This window comes from Tetrao urogallus (assembly GCF_951394365.1).
Source record: "Tetrao urogallus genome assembly, chromosome: 6".
Lineage (NCBI taxonomy): Eukaryota > Metazoa > Chordata > Aves > Galliformes > Phasianidae > Tetrao > Tetrao urogallus.
Window position 1 is genome coordinate 56,441,954 of NC_136819.1, and position 12,505 is coordinate 56,454,458.

Sequence of the window (12,505 nt, forward strand, 5' to 3'; positions counted from 1 at the left end):
CAGGTTGCTTTACATGCCATCCAGCCCAGCCTTGGATGCTTCCAGGGAGGTGGCATCCACTGCTTCTCTGGGCAATGCTGAACATCCCAGACAGTGCAATCAAAGCAAGAGCAGAACAACACTGACACACTGGGAAAGGGCTGCTAGAGGGGACAAGGAGCAGCCCTGCACACATTTAGCAAAACACAAAACAGACCAAGAGCGCAGTGCCAGAGCTGATGCTGCACCAAGGAAGGCATCTTGACATTTCGCAATAAAAGCTTAGGTGAGGCAAAGCTCAGAACAAAGACCTCAGTTAAGAGCTTTATAAATCAAAAAGGAGCTGGGCTGTCTCGTAAAGCAGCACACAAGGCAGAGAATGAAACTCCAGCTCAGTGCTAGCAACTATCGCTACAGCCACCCCAAGTCTTCTTCCAACCCAGAACCCAAACTCACTGTAAAACATAACCTCCAGTACGACACACTGCAGTGTGACTTACAGGCAAGATTTTATGCTTGACTTTCTGCCAGCTCGAGACAAACCAGAGCCCAGCAATACAACCCTGGTCGTCCCAGAGAAGGAACTCCCCAGTTCTCCATTCCATCCAAGAGGTTATTAACCACTCCAGAACAGTCCAATAAAGCCATTTCCATTTTCCTTTATAGATTCCTTACTAAAAAAATCCAATCTTTTTCATATTTTACAGATTAGAGGCCTCCCCTGCCTGGCACCTCGCAAAACCACCTTGAGATGCTGAAAAATAAAGCAAAACAGCAGCCTCTTACTAACAGAGTGTGTTCAGTAACTACATGCAAGGATGACTTGCTATCAAACTCTTTAGAGCTTAAGAATTCACACAATGGGAACAGCTTTTCACAGAATTAGGATCAGACTTGATGTGCCCCAGTTTCCCCAGGGTTACTTTTAGAAAACCCACCTACACCTAAAACACATCAGCTGCTCCTCACGCAGTGCAACAGAACGACTGAAACCTCATTTTTAACGGTACTGTTTCAGCATTCACTTGAAGAGAATTTAATGTCAACGCTTTGTTGGGGCTTTTTTTGCACTCAAGTGACAGAAAGAACTGTGTCAGATCCCAGGCTGAAAGATACTGGAATTGCAGCAAACTGCTGTTAGATCTGCAAGTCATTGGGAGGAGGAAAAAGACACAACTGAAGCTTACTAAATCCAAGCTGGTAAAGCACCAAAAGCATAAAGTGAGCTAGAAGTGCCTTACAGTTGCTAGGGATGGTTAAAATTAACAAAATCTTAAGTTATTTCCAAAGTTCACACTTAGTAATTAGCACAGCAATAAGGAGGCCCCAAATAAGTGAAGTCAGCCTCGCTCTGGCTGTTCTGACAGATGGAATAAGCTGTGTGCAAAGTTATTTTTGCAATTAGCAATTATACGTATCCTAAATATCAATTCTGCAAGTACAGCATGCAATAATGCATATATGGTACCAGAAATATTAAAGAAACACCATCTGAGTACTTGTTTTCCATCATTCTAGACATAAAACTAAAGAGACTGGGGTTGGATTTCTATTTAACACCTCATTTTTCAAATCAATTAACTATCACAGAATCACAGAATGGCCCGGGTTGGAAGAGACCTCAAGGATCACGAAGCTCCAACCCCCCACCAATGCAGGGCCACCAACCTCCCCATTTCACAGCAGCCCAGGCTGCCCAGGGCCCCATCCAACCTGGCCTTCAACACCTCCAGGGATGGACGGGGCATCACAGCCTCTCTGGGCAGCTGTTCCAGCACCTCACCACTCTCACAGCACACAACTTCCCCCTGACATCCAACCTCAATCTGCCCTCCCTCAACTTCAAACCGTTTCCCCTTGTCCTGCTGTTATCTACCCATAATTTCACTGAAACAATTTCTCTCCATGAAGTACATTTGCACAAACAGTCCAGACAGTTTTCTCCAAAGAAAAATGGCTGCTTTGTCTAGAAACACATCCTCCTGATGTGCCAACTGTCAGAATGAAAATGAAAAGGTATCTGAATTTCATGTTCAAACAACGTGCTTATTCTGGAAAGTCTCCACATTCTGCCCATTACTTCTCCAAAACCCAGCTTATAGGCATATCTATCCTATATTGTGCATCATATAATGGAATGGAAAATCTGGATTTGTGCATTCCTACTGATTTCTCACTCAGTTCAAGCTAAAGAGATCCAGCCTCCTCCTAAGCCCGGCAGTTCTCGAGCTCCCTGCAGCAGCGTGATGAAGGATGGCTGAACCCCAAGTGCCCTTGACCAAGATACTCAATCTGTGTTCTACATTCTGAATTTAGTTTCTCTGTGCACGAAAGTCTACAGCTGCTCCAGCGTAGGAAGTTTGTCTCAAAGGCACCCAAAAACCCAGCAACTTCCCTCAGCGGTTCACCTTGACCTCAGTGGTTATGCAGTGAGCAGCCCTGCAGGCACATTCAGTCCAGAGGGCATCTGCCAAGGGATGCCCAGCATATAGTGCCAGCCTGAGCAGATATACAGCCAATAAACACTGGGAGGTCAATCAAAACCAACCCTACGCTCACCGTGATGTGATGGGAAGCTTCTCATATTGGAGAAGAGGCTTCAGCTTCTGAAGAAAGCAAGAACAAGGCACAACCTTGATGCATTAATGCTGCTTTGTAGCTCCAGAAAAGGTATCCAGAACCCCTGTGTGCTGCTAGAAGAATGCCAAAGCTCTGCATGTTTAAAAGAATACTGGGAAGAGAAAGGATAATCCAAACTGATGTCATTTGCAAGGCAAATATGCGACACACAGGACTGCATGCTATTAACCAACATTGAGCAACACTGCAAGCAGAGGTTCTGAAAGCAGCAGGAAGTTCTGCCTGAAACAAAGCGAAAATGCTTTCACAAAAATACTTCTGTGGCCAAATGAAATACTGAGTTCAACGAAGCAAGCAAGCACTTACACCTATCGTGGTGGGGTTTTTCCCTTTCCTCTTCTTCTCAACCAGGGAGTCATTTATCTCAAAGCTATCAAAAGAAAACACTTTCAGAGTCAAAGTGAGAAAAGCTGCAGAAAAGAAAGCCCTGCCTGGCACAAACAGATAATATTTGAGAAATGGAGAAGAGAACCTCCAAGCTAGAGGAAGGAAGAAAGCAGTTCTGAATAATTTACTTCGTGTAGCTTAGTTCCTGCCAAAACAGCTCTATAAATCCCATGGTGGTTCTGATAATCTCCATTCTTAGAACAAAAAAAGCTAAGACTGAACATTAGCAACATTAATTGTGCGATATGACCTGAATGATGCAGGAACAAGTAGTTAAACCAACCACAGCATCTGCTGAATTTTTAATCACTACTTGTTTTGCTGCGAGGCAGAAGAACGCTGCATACTGGCTTGCAAGCACTGTAAAGAACAGCACATTAGGACAGCAAGATTTCAACTGGCAGAAATTCAGCCTCCGTCCTACCTACATGCCATGACTTTGCTATGAACTGCAGACATAGCAGCTTCAAAAGCAGGAATTTTTTGTTAATCGCTTGGAAAAGACCATGCTTTCTGCACCCCAAGGTAACAGTCAGCCATTTCTGACTAATTAAAGAAATGATGTTTCCTGAACGGCCATTTGCATGTCCCTCTGTAGGGTATTTCTGCTCTCAAAACATTATCAGGCAGCTGCACAGCCACCCAGCAACTCCATATGAAAGTAGCAGCTGAACCTCAGATGTGTAGGAAGGTGGTCTGTGTAAACATGTACTGCAAGAGGTGCAACTGCAACACCTCGAGGCATCCTTGAGCTACATTTAATCCATCTGCCTCCAATACCCACTGCACTGACACTGCAGAAACCCACACCTCACAGTGGCTGCCCAGGTGATTCATCATTGTAGAATCCTAGAACGGCCTGGGTTGAAAAGGACCACAATGATCATCTGGTTTCAACCCCCTGCTATGTGCAGTTGCCAACCAGCAGACCAGGCTGCCATCAATGCAAACTGCACAAGGCCCCCCAAAGGCAAAGCCAGCCTTGCTGTGCTTTCACTGCTTTTGAAGCCCAAAATAGCTTGATTAGAACTAACCACCATGCCTACAGTGACACGTGCATCACTAGTGACCGTACAGGCATGAGACTGCAACAGCAGGATTTGCAAGTGATACAGCAAACAGTCAAAAGGGGGCAAAAAAAACAAGTTATTTGGGGAATAAATACATACAAATTCCACAGCTACCCCCAGAATTTGCATGATAAGCAGTTATCCTGATTCTTATTCTGATTCAGTGGGGGGAGAGCGACTTTTCTTTAAAAAAAGACAATATTTACAAACACAAAAAAGTAAAAATATTGCCTTTAATAAGCCTGTCATGATGACTCTACTAGATTCTAACTTTGGTAAGTTATTAAAGTCAAAACAGCTTAGAAAATAAGACCAGAAAGTGTGGTACAAATAAGAACCGAGCAGCCACATATACCAAAGCAGCATTCCTGTGCCTCCCCCACTGCAGAGCTCCCAGACCTGAGAAGCTGGGGTCTGACCAGCAGCTTTCACTGAGACCTCCTTCCAAAGCTTAATAACACTAGATGTTCCCATCTGTACATTTGAGTCCAAATAACTCACGAGAGGAAAGAAAAAAGCAGTAGATTGTGACAGGAGATAGGCATGCTTCCAGAATTGCGTGATCTTGAACAGCAACCTTCAGACCAGCACTACGTTTTCCTTACAGGCTCAGCTATAATGGGGGCAAGAAAAGCTGCCACCTTCATTGCACTGCACTGATGGGAGAACAGATTAAAATCAGCAGCAGAAATACTGAAATACACAACACCTGAGGTTAATAAAGTAACTGGCATTTGAATACTGTACTGAACCACCCGTGCTGTGAAGGTACAGGGTGGCAAGAAGCTAAACTGACACGTCACGCCGAATGTGTCAATTCTTGGAACCTCAGGGCCAGTTAGCAGCCAGGTGGTATCTTGTGCATTCTACACCATGTTCAGCTACACAGCACATCAATCAACACAGCACCTCTGTACCCCAAACCGCAGCCCTTCCTGGCATGGAAGCTGCAGGCAGGTCTCTATGCACAGTTTGCTGTTACGGAGTCGCTGCCCAGTGCCACAGCACACACCTGCAGCACGAGCTTCCAGCTCTAAGGGACACGTAGAGGTGCCTTTATGCACCTGTAAGAAAATCACTTGCAGCTTAGAGCTTGACAAGTCACTCCTGCACGCTCACAATCCTTATCTGAGTAAAGATTTTAACGAGCGTTTAGAACATAAAGCTGCTTCTTCAACCTCTGCCTGTCCTCCAATTAAATAGGAAGGAAACAAGTTAATCATCCAGAGCCTGCAAGATGATTTTAAGACAGCGGCATCAAATCCCACAACTTTTCACACCTATTAAAATGGAACTTTGTCATCTGAAGGGGAGATTTTGATAAGTGCAATGCAATTAACAGATGCTGCCTTTGTTACCAGACTGCTCGTGACGAAGCGCAGGCTCCTTGACATTCCATCTCCTTCCCTCAAAGGCGCTGCGCTGCAGCAAATTTATGGTTTTACCACGTAAAAGGAGAATTTGGGCAGGTTACCTTCAGAATCACTCAATAAGGCTCTTTCACTCCATGAAGGCGGGTGGCTGCTGGAAAGCCATACAGGCACTCCCTTCCCCCTCCCCTCAGGACCAAAAATGCTGCATGGAAAACACTCCCACCCCCTGCAGCAAGGGATTAGGTATTTATTAAAAAGGAATCAAAATAATATTTAAAATAAAATAAAATAAAAGGTTTCCAGTTATGATCTCAAGGGTAAAAAGCAGCTCTGGTGCAACTAAAGTGGGGCTGCATGAGGAATTCTTTTGCTCACCGAAAAGTTGCTGCTCCCATGTAGGCAGGATGCCCTTCGTCCGCCTGCGCTGCTCACACTGAGCGCAGAAATAGATGTGTTGAATTTTCTTTCCTCCCAGTGAGTCATTTTGCTACCACCGCGTTAAGCAGTAACAACATTAACAACCTACAGGCACCTACGGGTTCAGACTTCGGACTCCCAAAAACGACTGCCTACCTCCACCAGCGGGGTTTTTCAGCTCTTCTCCGGGGGTGACAGACAATTACAGAGGCCAATTATGTAAAACCTTTCATCCGAGAAAACGCGGAGCGCTACGCAAACATTCATTAAGCCTCGCAACTCCTCGAACTCACCAGTTCAAAGCCAGCTCGCCTATCTCAAGCCACCAAAACTGGATCCCGAGAGCAGCATAACCGAGATAGCATGCAGCGCAGCAGGGCCAACCACTCGGCTATTTACGCAGCTCCACGGGCGGGTTTTACAGCCGTCAGCCGGTTCTATGGGAGCAGACAGGCACACTGCTGCGGGAGCGCTGCTATCCCCACGGCTCCTGCTGACGAAACGGGTTTTTTTTTTTTCTTCCCCCCCTCAAATAAAAGCCACACGGTCACCTCGGTTTGCTGAAGGAACTGAAAGCTGCGCTCGTTGCTCCAAGCGAGGCCTCGGAGGAAGCAATGTTGAGAAGAAATCGTTCCCACTGCGTTGGGCTGTGAAGCTTTCCCTCGGTCCTTACACAACTCCCACGTGAAGGCGCAATCAGAAGCAACACCCACTCGACCCAGCCGTATTTTCGCTACACTGACGGATATTCAGAACCGCTTCCCCGGCAGGCTGCGGAAAGCCCCCTCAGGAAGCGGCAGCACGCACAGCCGCGGGCCGGCCGGCCGTTCAGGAGGCCCCGCGAGCCCCGCACGGGCGGCCCGGAGGAGTCCGGCCCCGGCCCCGCAGCGCGGCCCCGTCACGGCCGGGAAGGCCCGGAGCGAGCAGGCCCGCGGCCGGGACGCAGCCAACCGCCCTCCACGGCCCCGCAGCCGCCATAGCCGGCCGGGAGCGCGGGCGCTGCGCGCGGGGCCTGCTCGCCTCCCGCTCGCCTCCCGTTGGCCGCTCGCTCTCCTGCCGCCCACCTGCCCGCCCAGAGACCCCCGCCGCGCCGCCAGAGGCCTACCCGGAGCGTGGCCCACAGCGAAGGAATCCCGGCGGCGCGCAGCGCGAAGCCGCCAGGCTCGGCTCGGCGCGGCCGCGGCCGGATCCCCCGAGCCCAGCGGCGGCGGCGGGAGAGGAGGCGGAGGGGCCGCGCCAATCCGCGCCCTGGGCGGGGCGGGGGCGGGACGGGTCTGGGCCCGCCGGGGAGGTACGCGGAACGCCGCCCCCGCGCCGTGCCAGGCACCGCGCCGCCCGAGCGCTCGGCGCCTCCGCGCCTCTGGAAGGGCCGGGACGGCCGCGGAGCGCGGAGCCTTCCTTGTGCAGCCTTCCTTCCCTGGGCCCCCCAGCTCTTCGTAGGACCTTGGTGCCCTACACGGGGCTCGCGGCTCTCCGCTGGTCCCGGATCTCCGTAGTGTCCAGAATTCTCTTCAGGACATCGGTGCAGCCAGGCACTGACAGATCATAGAACCATTCAATGATTCATTGCATGGCCTGGGTTGCAAAGGAGTGCCCATCCACTTCCAATCCCCTGCTGTGTGCAGGTCACCAACCAGCAGAGCAGGCTGCCCAGAGCCACATCCAGCCTGGCCTCGAGTGCCTGCAGGGATGGGGCATCCACAGCCTCCTTGGGCAACCGGTCCCATGTGTCATGGAAGGATCCTGGCAGGTCTTTCCCCCCAGCAGTGCCCATAGGTTCCAGGCCTGGGATGTCTGAAAGCAGACCCCAGGGTTTGGAGCTGCTTGTTCACCCTGATGCCTCGAGGTTTGTGCCTTCATGCCAGTGTGCTGGGTGCTGTGAGGTTGAGTGACCAACCATGATGTGACACTGAAAGCAATGGGATTGCCAGCTTAGAATCATAAAATTGGAACAGACCTCACAGATGCCCAAGTCCAACGTACCCCCACCACACCCACTGACCATGTCCCCCACTGAATGCCACATCTCCACTGTTCTTAAACACCTCCAAGGATGGTGACCCCCCCACTCCCTGTGCAGTTGTGCCAAACTTTCACCATGATCCATGTCACTGATAGCTGATAAGCAGCTTGAATGCATCAATAGGCTAAAAACGAAACAGTCCACCACAAGCAGCCAAAATAATTAATTTGCCTTTAAAAACTACCTAACTCCTCCCAGAAGGGGGTTAGTGCTTGAAGAGGTGTCCTGGCCATGGAGGATGTTAGACCATCATCAGCACAGTGCCAGCCATTTCAGCTGGCTTGCTCCACTGTTTCCTCCTGAGCACAATAACTAAATACATTCTGTCATTGTTTGTGTGGTTGCTACCGTCAGCTGACAAAAGCACAAGCTGTTTTTTCTGCTGTGGATGTATCCACGGGCACTGCAGGCCCTGGGCCGCAGTTGGTCACACCAGCATCACTCCAGGCATTGCTGCCTGTGCTGGCCTGCACAGGGAAACCTCAGCATGCTGGGCGAAAGGGATGGCAACCAGAGAAATCCTCTCAACCAAAGGCATTGAGAACAAGAGTGAAATGCAAAGGGAATGCATTGGGAGAAGGGGAATTAAGTAGTGTCACCAGATGGTAGTGTGAGCCTCAGTGTTCCCTGTGAGGAGCCTCCCCCTCCTCAAAAGATTTCAGCAGTTCATGGCTACTTAGAGAGAAGCAGGGAGCAATGCAGGTCCCTGCAGGGGACCACAGATGATCAGGGTGAGATCAGGACTGGAGCTATCTGTAAGCAAACCAAAAAGGGGTGATTCCTGCAGCCTGCAGGAAGGCTGCAATGGAGAGATTACTACTTCTGCCTAATGCAACACTGCAAAAAGATCCTGAGACCACTGTCAAGCTAAGAGCAGTGTACTGCATCAGCACAGCACCGTGCCTCAAGAGCCCTACCGAGCAGCAGAACTAATCAGCCAAGGCACAGATGCGCATTAACGTGGCATCTCAGATGGCTGAGGTGAATCTCCCAAAGCCTCTGGGGGCTCTTGGCTACACAGACACTGTTCACAAAGCTGGAGAGAGAAAAAGAAAATGCTGGTAAAATGTGCTCAAGGTCAAAACCGCATTGATGAGAGGACTGAACAGAACCTGCAGTTCCTCGCCCCTCCAGTGCTTTCTCCACTGGATCGTAACAAAATCCCAGAAGAACAACGGGGTTTTGCTGCTGGTGACACAGTAGCTTCACAGTAGGTATTCTGGTATAGGATCAGTGATTTGTTCCCCCTAGGCTTTGTACTAGCCCAGCACAACATTTCAGTGACAGACACAAGAAGATATCACCAGATGTCTTAAAGGGGAATGAAAACTGTCACATTAGTCCCCAGGACTGTACAGACCCAATCTTTTGTTGTAAGTTGATAAAAGAGCGAAATGCCATTTGCTGCTAAGTGACTTGTAATGATTAAATAAGGTTTCTCCTTCCATCATCTCCACCCCACCCATGGCATTTAGTGATAATATAAGACAGATTTTGCAAGTTGTTTAGCTTATATGGCCATCTGGTACTTTTGCATTTCAGTAGCCTTGAACATTGGAAAAACAACAGATAAAGAAAACCAGTTTTATCTTATCAGAAACCTGGAGAAGTTTAACTCTCTCAGAGTACAAAGGATTAACCAGGTCACTATAGCTCTTCATTTACAGTTCCCATCTTAATTAGCAGTCATATTCTGCAAAGGTTTTCCACTCTAAACCCAGTTGTTCCTCATCTCCTTTGCTGTTGTTTAGGTGGTGAAATACTTCACTCCAGCAGTTGCACCCAGCTTCTAAATAACACTATGCTGCTGGGTGATGGAATCACATGCTGAGAAATAAACCACAGGTTCTAACCCTGAATAAAAAACGAAGGGTGTCTTGTCAATGCTTGAGGGGAGGATGCTCTTTTCAAATGAAAACACAGTGGTCCTGACTTAACTCAATTAGAAACCTACCTAATGCTGCTGAAACATCAACTAATACCACTGCACTAAGCAGTTTCTTCATCTGCTTTTGCTAAAGGGGATAGCTGTACAGTTCACCCACAGTAACCTCACTCCAAGCAGTGCCTGGAAAGAACTCAAAGTGTGCTCCCCGCTCAGCGGTGGCTTAGGGCTGATCCTGCATTTGTTCTTGGGTTAATTCCTGCTCCCATCTTCCTTGGGGGGGGGGGGGGGGGGGGAAGAAAAAAAAAAAAGTGAATCTCTTTGGAAGTGAATGTAATTTCCTTAAGAATATGGCTTTAATATGGCTTTTGGCCTCGGAGCATGAGACCAGCTGCAGGATGCTTCCACCTGTAGTGCTGAGTGAGAAGGACTTTTGACTGGAATCTGTGACAGCAGGGAATGTTCACTGTAAACACAATGTAAATAACAGAGGATGTAAAGATATGCAGATAAAAACTACCCTTGTCGTTTTTATAGACCTTGTAGTTTTGTAGACCTTGTTTTCAACTACACCTCACATTTTATGATTGCTAGTTTGCATTTTAGACTCCATGCAGTGAAAGCTGGGATCTTATAAACGTGCTACAACATCTGACTGCTAGGTATCAGGCTGCCAGAGTGCAATTTAACACCTCGAGTCAGGTACCTCGCCTTGCTATTTATAACCCAGTAAGTGTGAGACAGCTCCCAAGGGTGAGTGGAAACTCCCACCTCCCTTGCAGAGACCTGGCTGCAGGAAACATTACAAGAGGGCTCGTCCAATGGAGTGAGGTTACCACTTTATTTTTAACACCGTGGGCTGCAGGGACTGTGCTTGATGTGGTTTATTGCATATAGTTGAGGCAGTAGAGAAAACACCCCAAAAAAGGGAAGCTCTCCTTGTCTTGGTGAGAGTCCCAACATACATCTCCTTCTTGGCCCAAGGTAGGACTGTATGCGTGCTCCCTCCCAGGCTATAGGCTGACACATCAGGGGGTTCGTGGGTCACCGTCACTGCTGTGCTACTTGTACTCCTGGTGGAGGCCTTCTTCCTATGACAGCAGCAGCTATGTGATGCTGTGGACTACAGCTTTGTAACTCCATTTGCCTGAACTTTCGCCAAAAAATATATTCAGAAATTGCAATTTCTACTCTAAGGATAGGTTTCTCTATGTATTGCTCTTCAGTAATGGGCATTTATGAAAAGGTAGGAAGAATTACCCTCACAAAACACAATATCTCACACGAAAGAATGAAAAGTAGAGTAGGAAGAGCATGTTAGCAGATTTCCACAAAATGATTTCTCTGGTACAAAATCTGATAATGACACTCACATTGTCAAGAAATGGGGAAATTCTAATTGGTTCTGAAAGCTTCAGTGGCTTAAATGTAAGCATATTATCACAAAATCATCAGGACTGCATAAGAATGATACATTTAATCTTTTGGGCATGGATAATATCTGTACAAGATAATGGGTTTATGTATTCATATTGCTTTTTTATCTCTATTAAATGGTAATGTGTTTTTTCTTAACACAGTAAAATCAGTAGCAATCAGGAATTTGGCTGGAAAAAAAAAATACCATGCTTTATCTTAACGTGACATTGAAATACTTTAAAATTGTGGCATTATTCAAATACAAAAAGACCACTGCAGTGTCCTAGTTCTCGTTAGTGGAAAGTGTAATTGCAGTGCATTAAGGAAACTCATTCTGGCTGTGGCCTACCCAGCTCAGGTAACAACCAGTGAAGCTGCAGGCACAGTCTGAGCTTGCCAAGGACCTAAGTTACATTCTCACCTTACCAGTTTGCATGGAGTGTGCACTGCTAGGCTATCACTGATGTTACCTGAGCTGGTGAGGTTAAAGCCCAGGCTGTAGTACAGCCACGCTGCCTAAACTCAGTACTTACAGACACTCAAGAAGAAATTAACTGAACAATGGCTCTGGTCTAGATGCTCTCCCGGTATGAAATAAGAAAAAATGATTTTTGGTTGGAAAACTGTTTGTTGGTGTTGTTGTTGTTTTTTCTGAAAGCCAGTGGTTCAGCATGGTTCAAATTACTGGTCTTTATTCTGATATCATAGGTTAGAATTCTTAAATGCTCTCAAATTCCACTGATCCAGGGGGAAAATGGCAGTAACAAAATGCAGTAAAGAGTCAGGACTACATTGGATTCCATGGGCAGAGTCAATACAAATACAAACTCCTGTAGCTGTTGTTTAATAGGGTCTTTTTTTTATACCACTGGGCTACTTCAGAGCCTCAATAAACTCCAAACTGTTTATTATTATTTTACAGTAAATGAAGAACTTTATGACCAGGATTTTCAAAGTTTCCAAATCTTTGCTGTATCCCTGGGCAGCCCACACGAGGAAAACGTGTGGTGACATTTCTCTGCCAGCTGTATTCTGTGATGCGCAGAACCGGTAGCAAATGGTGCAAAGGAGATCACTGCTGCAAGAAGCAGCTCTGCACTCAGACTGTGCAGCCTTTAACCCACTTCTTGCTGTCTCCATTCACTGTAGCCGCGTTTAAATAAAAATTTACCGATGTTTTAGCATACCACCATTAGGAGATGCTGCTTGCAAGACATGGCTGTTGACCAGTGCTGACCACTGTACTCAGCAGTTCCCTGTCTGGCCATATTCATACAGTGTCCACATTTTTGCAGTGCCACCAAGTGGCTGA